This window comes from Musa acuminata, chromosome BXJ2-6 (genome assembly GCF_036884655.1).
Source record: "Musa acuminata AAA Group cultivar baxijiao chromosome BXJ2-6, Cavendish_Baxijiao_AAA, whole genome shotgun sequence".
NCBI classification, from domain to species: Eukaryota; Viridiplantae; Streptophyta; class Magnoliopsida; order Zingiberales; family Musaceae; genus Musa; species Musa acuminata.
This window is the reverse complement of record NC_088343.1, coordinates 15,185,138-15,193,768: the sequence shown is the minus strand read 5'-3', so window position 1 is coordinate 15,193,768 and position 8,631 is coordinate 15,185,138.

Genomic DNA, 8,631 nt, shown 5'->3' with positions numbered 1-8,631 from the left:
TGAAGCACAATGTCCACACACAAGTTATCCTCTAGGACCATTCCTAGACCTGTGAGTTTCTCTATCCACTCAATCATCTTTAGGACATGGTTCTGAACCGGTGTCCCCTCAGTCATCCTAGCGCGGAAAAGGCTCTTGGATATCTCATATCGTTGAGTCCTTCCCTGTTCCTCAAACAATTTACGGACATGTAGGAGAATGGATCTGGCATCCATCTTTTCATGTTGTCTCTGTAACTCTGGAGTCATAGAGCCCAACATATAGCACTGAGCAAGAGTGGAGTCATCAATGTACTTCACGTAGCGAGCGATCTCATCCTCGCTTGCCCCTTCTTCGGGCGTAGGCATCACTGTATCAAGGACGTACATGATTTTCTCCGCTGTGAGAACAATTCTCAAGTTACGGAGCCAATCCGTATAATTTGGACCAATGAGGCGGTTGACATCAAGTATGCCACGTAAGGGATTTGAAAGCGACATTTTCTGAAAATAAAGATGTAGCAAAAATGAATAACATGCAGATTTTGCAAGAAATAAACTATCAAGATATGAACTTCTATCTTAATATGCTCCCACTATTTTACTAACGAGTCACGCGACACCCTCAGCACGTGAAACGGAAGTCTCCGGCAGACTTCTAGTGGGGATCAGGATCCAATCAGCGTCTTAGTGTAACCTCGAGGGACTCGACCAATCACACTAAGCCTAAAAGGTAGACAACTCTTGCCGATCACAACTCCTTGTGATTCCCGTCCTGTTCGGCCTCCGAATCACCATGGCCTCGAGGGACTCGACCAACCATGATGCTCGGTTAAGTCAACACCTTCGTTACAAGATGAGTCTGATTTGATGATATACCCTCGAGGGACTCGACCAAGCATATCATGCCCTCAGGTCACCGGTGACATCTCTATGTCGTAAGCAAGATAGCGAATCGCGATATAGGTGAGTCTCGAGGGACTCGACCAACTCAACCTACACCGGGATTCGGTTCCTACTCATAACGATGGAAGGCCACGTGGGTCAATCTAATTGCCTCACGTTTACCGACTTAATATTATCGAGAGATGTTTCTATGATTTGGTCTCCTAATATGACATGTCACACATATACATATTTAATATATATCTACATCGCATGCAAATATATATACATATCTAGTATGTGTATAAGCAATCACACCAGATGATCATGGACCACAACCTAATATGATTAGGCCCGAGCCAGTAGGCCTAATCACTCACATCAAGATCTATGTGTGCAACGGTGCATCTCCATGCCTTGTGATCGTCCATCTCGTCCTCGTTGGTTCCGTCGACATCTTGATGCATCTTCATGCATCACGATCGTCCGTCTCGTGGGTCCCGCTATGGCTTCCACGCTCCCGCTGCGCCTCCTCATGTGATTACAACTTAATCATAGGCACGCAGGCCCGACAATAAACGTTAAATATAATGGAGGTTCGCATACCTCAATAATAATAATCACAAGTACACACATCACACGGTCCATAATCATCCGTCCACTCATCATACATCACATGTATAAATAATCATCATCATGTAGGACTACTAGATAATAATAAAAATAATAATCAACTAAACCTTTTAATTAATTAATATTTTCTGAAATCAGGGATATATAGGGAATTTCTCAATTCCTAAGGGTATTTTCGTAATTTGGACAAAAGACAGAAACTGGAATTTCTCAAATTCCGAGAGGCAAAACTGTCTTTTGCGCAGAAAACCCTAATACCCTTTCCCCTTTTCGCTGCTGCCGCCGCCGCCACCCTGCCGGCGGCGGCCTGTGCGGCGGGGCGAGGGCACTGCCCTCGCCTGCAGGTGGCACGCCCGCTGGGGTCGCTGCCGCTGCAGGTGGGCACCCCCGCGGGCGCCGCCGCCTTCGCGGGCGGTTCTGCCCGCGAGTCAGCGCCCGCAGGTGGTGCTGTCTCGCTGGCGGCCGCCCCTGCGGGGTTTTTGCCCGTGGGAGCAGCGGCCACAGGCGCCGCTGCCCTGCGGTGCCTCAGCCCGCACTGCTCAGTGGCCGCAGGCGCTTCTACCGAGCGGGCTGCCAGCCCCGCCGGCCGCAAGCCTGCTGCAAGCAGACCGCCGGCCGGCTGCTGCAGGCACAGCGCTTGCGCATGCGCCGGCGCTGTGCTGCCTGGCTGCGGCTGCGGCTGGCTGCAGGCATGCAGATCGAGGGCAGCAACTGTTGCTGCCCTTCCTTGCTTTTGCGTCAACGATTTTGACGTCAATATTCTTCCTAAACACAACACACGCAGTTCAAAAACCAATCATTCGCACGAACAACCTGGCTCTGATACCACTGTTGGGAAATCATAGGGGGGGGCGACATCATATGCGCAGCGGAAGAACAAGAAAACAAAAATCCCCGATTCCCAAAAAGATGTTCATCGTCGTGCGAAGATTGGTGCGCAAAATCCGCAAAAAACACAAAAACTGCGTATAGAGATTGTGTTACCTAGGGAGATCGTATATCCCTGTTTCCTTGTAGATCCTTAGGAGAGGGTGAAGGAGGTCAAGCGTCCTCCTCTCTAGCGGTGATCCACACAGCAGGGTTGCGACGACGCTCCTCAAAACTCCAGGCCTACTCTGAGGTGGAGAGGGAGAGGAGAATAGGAAGGGCAAGCAAAGACTCTAGCCTATGAGGCTGTGAATCCCTCCTATTTATAGAGATCCCGTGTCAAAACCCTAATGGGTCCTTTCCCTAGTGGGTATTGGATCTGCATCCAATAAGACAAGGGCTCCGTCGGATATCTCATATCCGAACCTCTACTCATCGCAATGCCTACCATATGTGTGTGACCCTCTAGGCCCAATATCGAGCTGGCCGTGAGTCATATCTGTCAGAACTCCTTCTAACTAAGTGAATTATTATCTCTGTAATAATTCACTCGACTCATCGACTACGAAAGTACTAGGCCACTACGCCGTAGTCCCCAGACGATACAGGGGAATCCAATCCATTGGACCTGTCTGTCCTCAGTTACCATGTACCTATAGTCCCTCATCCATCTAATATCCCAGAGACCGTATATCGAGCATGGTGCTGTCAGACCCATACGGTTTCTACTCGAGTCTCGCTCTAATCGGATTCTCCCGGAGAACTCTTTCTCTCTCAACCCGAATGACCCTGGCCAGGGATTTGTCTGAGCAAGAACACATGGGATATTCCTCTCATGATACCGAGAGTGGATGATCCTCTATCGACACTCAATAGCCCTCGTAAGGTCGACTACCACTCCCAATGACCAGCTGTACTAGATCTGGGAACAGCCAAACCTATAAGTCTGGTATCAAAGAGTGGAGCACTCATACAGGACATCCTTGGTGTCTCAAGTCTAAGAACCAGATACACCACTAGGACTACGGAATTGTTGTCTGACAATAAGGCATCATCAACCATCCAGCATTCCGTAAGCGGATCAATCAGTGAACTCATTCTCCAATGAGCACCTGTACTGTATCCCTAGTGTCCCTACACGAGCAGCTATGAGACCAGCTGCATCCATCATATGGACGGGTATACAGCACACCAGTCTATCCGGTTATCACGATGTCCCTCTCGAGTAACCTATGACCGGGATTATTTAGGATATGTGTTTAAAGGTGAATCGATCTCATTATCGTGATCTCATCACGATCCGATTCCCATTGTACAAATCCAAGGACATCACAATATATATGCATTTATGCAATAGTTATAAAGTGATATACGCCAAAATATAATAAGCAAAAAGATTCTGTATCAAGTCACACGTGCCATCACTCACGTGATTGGCTTGCTGGGTACTTATGACTAGCATCTACATCAACCTACAAATATCAGCATGTATCAATTTTAATGGTTCTTTTAGCTGTCAATTTCTATGTTTTGGAAAAGAATCTCTATGGTGCTTTCCTCTTACACAACTTTCACAAACAGAGTCATTATTTTGAATCATGGGTAATCCATGTACCATATTTTTATTATATAGTAGATCAAGACCTTTGAAACAATACTGACAGGAAACACTTTATGTGTGGAATCCAAGTCAGGAGTATAAAGAATATTTTCAATTACTTTAAAACCTATCATGTTTATTTCAAAAGTGCCTTTACCATCTCCCTATCTTTACTTGGCTTTTCACCAACTTGTCCCAAGGTTTTGAAGTGCTAAGATTTTTATATCATATGATTACTATAACCACTATCCACATACAAAACATTGTTCAATAAATCATTAATTTGCATACATATAATTTAGATAGATATGTTGATTCTTCAATAATAACAACTGCATGATTATATTTATCTGATAGGCTCCTTAAAATTTTTCAATAATTTTTATTAGAAATTAATTCTCCATATCTTCCTATATGATTTACTATTTCCAAAACTCTTGAAAAATAAACTTACATAGTCTCACTTTCATTCATAAATAAATTTTTAAAATTTCTTCAAAGAGTTTGAAGTTTAATAGTCAATACCGTAAAGTTGTCATGATATTTTTACTTCAACATCACCCAAGCCTCATAATTTATTGCAGCAAAAATTCTAGAAAAGATAGCCTCATCAAATGCTTGTTGAAGTGAATAAAGGACATACAAATCATTTCTTTGATGACTTTGATTTCTACATCATAACCATATTCAATAATCTCTTATATATATATATATATATATATATATATATATATATATATATATATATATATATATATATATATATATATATATATATATATATATATATATAATGGGCAGGAGGAGCTGTTGCTGCTTACGTCTAACGTCGATGTGGGCGATCCTCTTCTGCAGAAACCGAACAGGGTTATTGTCTCGAGCTGCCATCGGCTGCAGCGCCAATTGGTGGCCTCCTTGTCGCGGCATCACCCGTGGTTGACGGCGCTGTTCGCTGACGATGGCAGAGGAGGTACTCGTGCTCTTGCTCACGCTGGGGCCGGAGCCATGGCTGCAACTGACATCAGTGACCACAGTTCGAATAAGAAGACTGCCTGTGCGTCTGGCTCATCCACAGTAGCGTTTCTGCTGCAAACAGCACTTCAGGATCATCGTCCATATCTACCGTCTCCTCCTGTTCAGCCTTCCCATGGTTTATCATGGCCATCCTAAGCCCGCCGGGGTTGGTGCTCGTCGATGCTCCCTCAGCTTCCTGGGTTCGGAACACCCAGAGGTGAAGAAAGTGGCCGATCTGAAACCCGTTGTCCTTCCCCAGCCACATGTATTCGCGTCCCATGACGCGGTAGGCATCGATGGAGGTGACGAACTTGAGGATGAGGTTGTACTCCCTCCCAAACCGACCAAGAACCTTGACCGGCAACCCGGCATTGTTTCTCGTCTGCGTCTTCTCCGCCGCGGTCATGCGTTGCTCCAGCACGAGCCTGTCGAGCTGATTCTTGGGCAGGAGAAGGCGATGCTGCACCTTGTCCTTGTCGCTGTAGGCGACCCTCTTCTGCAACACGCAAACGGGGTCATCGGCTGGAGCGCGCGCCCTCCGCAGCGTAAAGTGCACGCACCGGCACCGCGTCGTGATGCATGATTGATGGTGCTGCCTGCTGGTGGCAGCAGAGGAGTTGCTCGAGCTCATGCTGGGGCCGGAAAGGTAACTGAAACCTGCGACTGCTCCGCCTTCTTCTCTCCCTGGTTGTTGCGTTCAAGCGCTATGAGGACTGGCTGCATGAGCTAATCCTTGGCGTCTCTATATACATATTTGAGATTCCTTTACTTGTTTCGCGATATATCTATTGTCGGGGAATCCGATCTCAATCTTTATCCATCAAGCATTTGTGTTCGATCGAGCATCCAACTCCATCTGCATTTGATCGTCACCAACCCAAAGGTCTGTTAGGTCATCACAAGGTAGTAGCCTTTTCGAGACCAGACTTGCCACTCCGTGCCTTACCAATCCAAAGCTAGTAATATTCTCAGGTTGGAATGGGTGAAGACTGGATGAAGTCTGACACTTGATAGTTAACCATGAACACCACAAGCAGAACTGCGAAACCAATATCAATGGAGTGTTGAAATAGATAACGAGAAAAGATAGGAAAAAATCGTAAGACAGGATAAAATATTCGATGTTTAACCATCAACATCACAAACTGTACTGCAAAAACAATATGAATGTGGAGTGTTGAATTAGATACCGAGAAAAGATAGAGAAAAAGTAAGGTAAGATAAAATATTCTATGTTTCACCATCAGCACCACAAACTGTAAGTTAAGATAAAATATTCTATGTTTAACCATCAACATCGAAAAATGTACTGCTTAGATAACGACAAAAGATAGATAAAAGGTAAGATAAGATAAAATATTCTATATTTTATTAAAAAAATTTATCTTTCGTGATCCAGGTTTATATAGTCCCCATAAGTATATTATATTTAATATAATTTTTTTTCAAAAGATTTTTTCAAGAATCAATAGTTAATTTTGTTTATCCTTTTATAGATCTTTAATATATTTCACATTTTAATATAATGAACATATATATATTGATAAGTTTAATTTCAATATTCTCTCTCTTCAAACTTGTTCTATCTAATATATCAAATTTCTTTTGAAGTTATTAAAATATTTTAAATTTGAGAGGTTTTATAAGTATATCGACTACCTGTTCATTTGTCTTGACATGAAAAAGCTTTACTTCTTTGTTTTTGACATAGTCTCTTATAAAATAAAATTTTATATTGATATGTTTCAATCTTTCATAGTAAACTGGATTCTTAACTAAGACAATAATTGATTTATTATTAACATAAATCTCATTTGACTTCTCCTACGACATATGAAGTACTTGGAGTAGTCTTTTAAGCCATATTGCATGACAAACATAAAAAGATAATATTATATATTCTGCTTCACAATCTGATAGAGCAACGATGTGTTATTTTTTTAAAGACCATATGAATGTAGTTTCACTAAAATAAAATACAAATCTGATTGTAATTTTTTTATCATCGTAGCTTCTCGCCTAATCATTATCACTGTATCCAATGAACACCAACCTTTTAGATTATGAATAGGACATTTCATACTCAATTGTCTCCTTAATATATTGTAAAATTCTTTTAGCGGCCTTTAAATGAAATATCTTAGGAGCTTCCATATATATACTAATTAAACTAACTCCAAATAGTATATCAGGTTAATTGCATATTAAATATCTTAAATATCTAACTAAAATTTTATAATAAATTGGATTAATTAATTTACCTTTATTTTCTTGGTCAACTTGGTATTATATTCCATAGATGTATCTCTATTGTGATAATCTTTCATGGAAAACTTCTTTAGAATTTTATTTGTATAATTTTTATGTTAGATGAAAATTCTTTCATTGTCTTATATAACTTTGATACCAAGAAAATAAGTCATTAGGCCCAAGTCAGACATCTCAAACTCCTTCATAGAGTATTTAAAATCTTTAATCATAGAGATACTATTATCTGTAAAAATTATATCATCCATATATACATATAAAAAAAGATATTTCCATCAAAGTTAAATTTCATATAAAGAGCATGTTCATATGACATTTAGAAAAATTATTTTGAATAAAGTAAGCATCTATTTGAGAATTTAGTTAGGCTGAGAAAAATTTACTTTATAATCTTGATTATTTGGATTATAAGAACATTCAAAGGAATAGTATCCATATATTTATAAACATAACGTTATATTTCAAACCTTTTAGAATTTTATGACATTCATGGCCTCGACCTCTTTGGCTAAAATTTTCTCTATTACCTTTATTCTTTTGAAATTTTTTATTGGTCTAATTTTTACTACTTTTTCTTTTTTATCTATGAGCTCTTCATCTTTAATATTTTGATTCACTTTTGTTTTTAAGAGTAAGCTTGGTTTGTAGTGTTTGTTCTATGAATTTTTCTTCCCTTCTTTTTATAAGTTTTTATTTATGAACTTGAAAAGAACCCATTAGTTATTCTAAAGATATTTGTTCTAAATCTTCAATCATTATAACAATAAAACTTTGGATCTAAATATCTCAATATTTTTTCTATTACTCCTTGATCACTTATTTGTTCACCATTTCTTCTCAATTGATGAACAATAGATATGATTTTTTAGAAGCACTTTACTATAATATTTTAAACTCAACTGATAAAACTTATAAACAAAGCCTTTTTATCTTGTCCACACTACCGAATACTTTTTAAAGTATTTTTCAAGTCTTTTTTGAAGTATTTGCTAGAGCGATGATCTCGAATATTATATCATCAAACCCATGATAAATCATGAGTAAAACTTTTTTCTCTCTCTTTCTTTTAAGTTATTTTCTTAATTATGTATTCATTGCTCTATCCTCTATTGGACTTGGTTCAACAAATATATCTTTTAAAAATTTCTATGCATCTTGAGAGCTTAAAAGGACCTTTATTTAGATACATCATACATCATAATATTTTTTTCTCAATATAGAAATTCGAAGTTAGATGGTGATTGAGGATGAGGCCATAGTTTAACCTGAGATTTAATACTAAATATTGAACTAAATAGGTAGAAGAAATAGAGCTATCAAAAGTAGGATAAGACAAAATATATCATGTTTCACTCAAAACACTTTTAATTCTAAATTTTTTTTAAG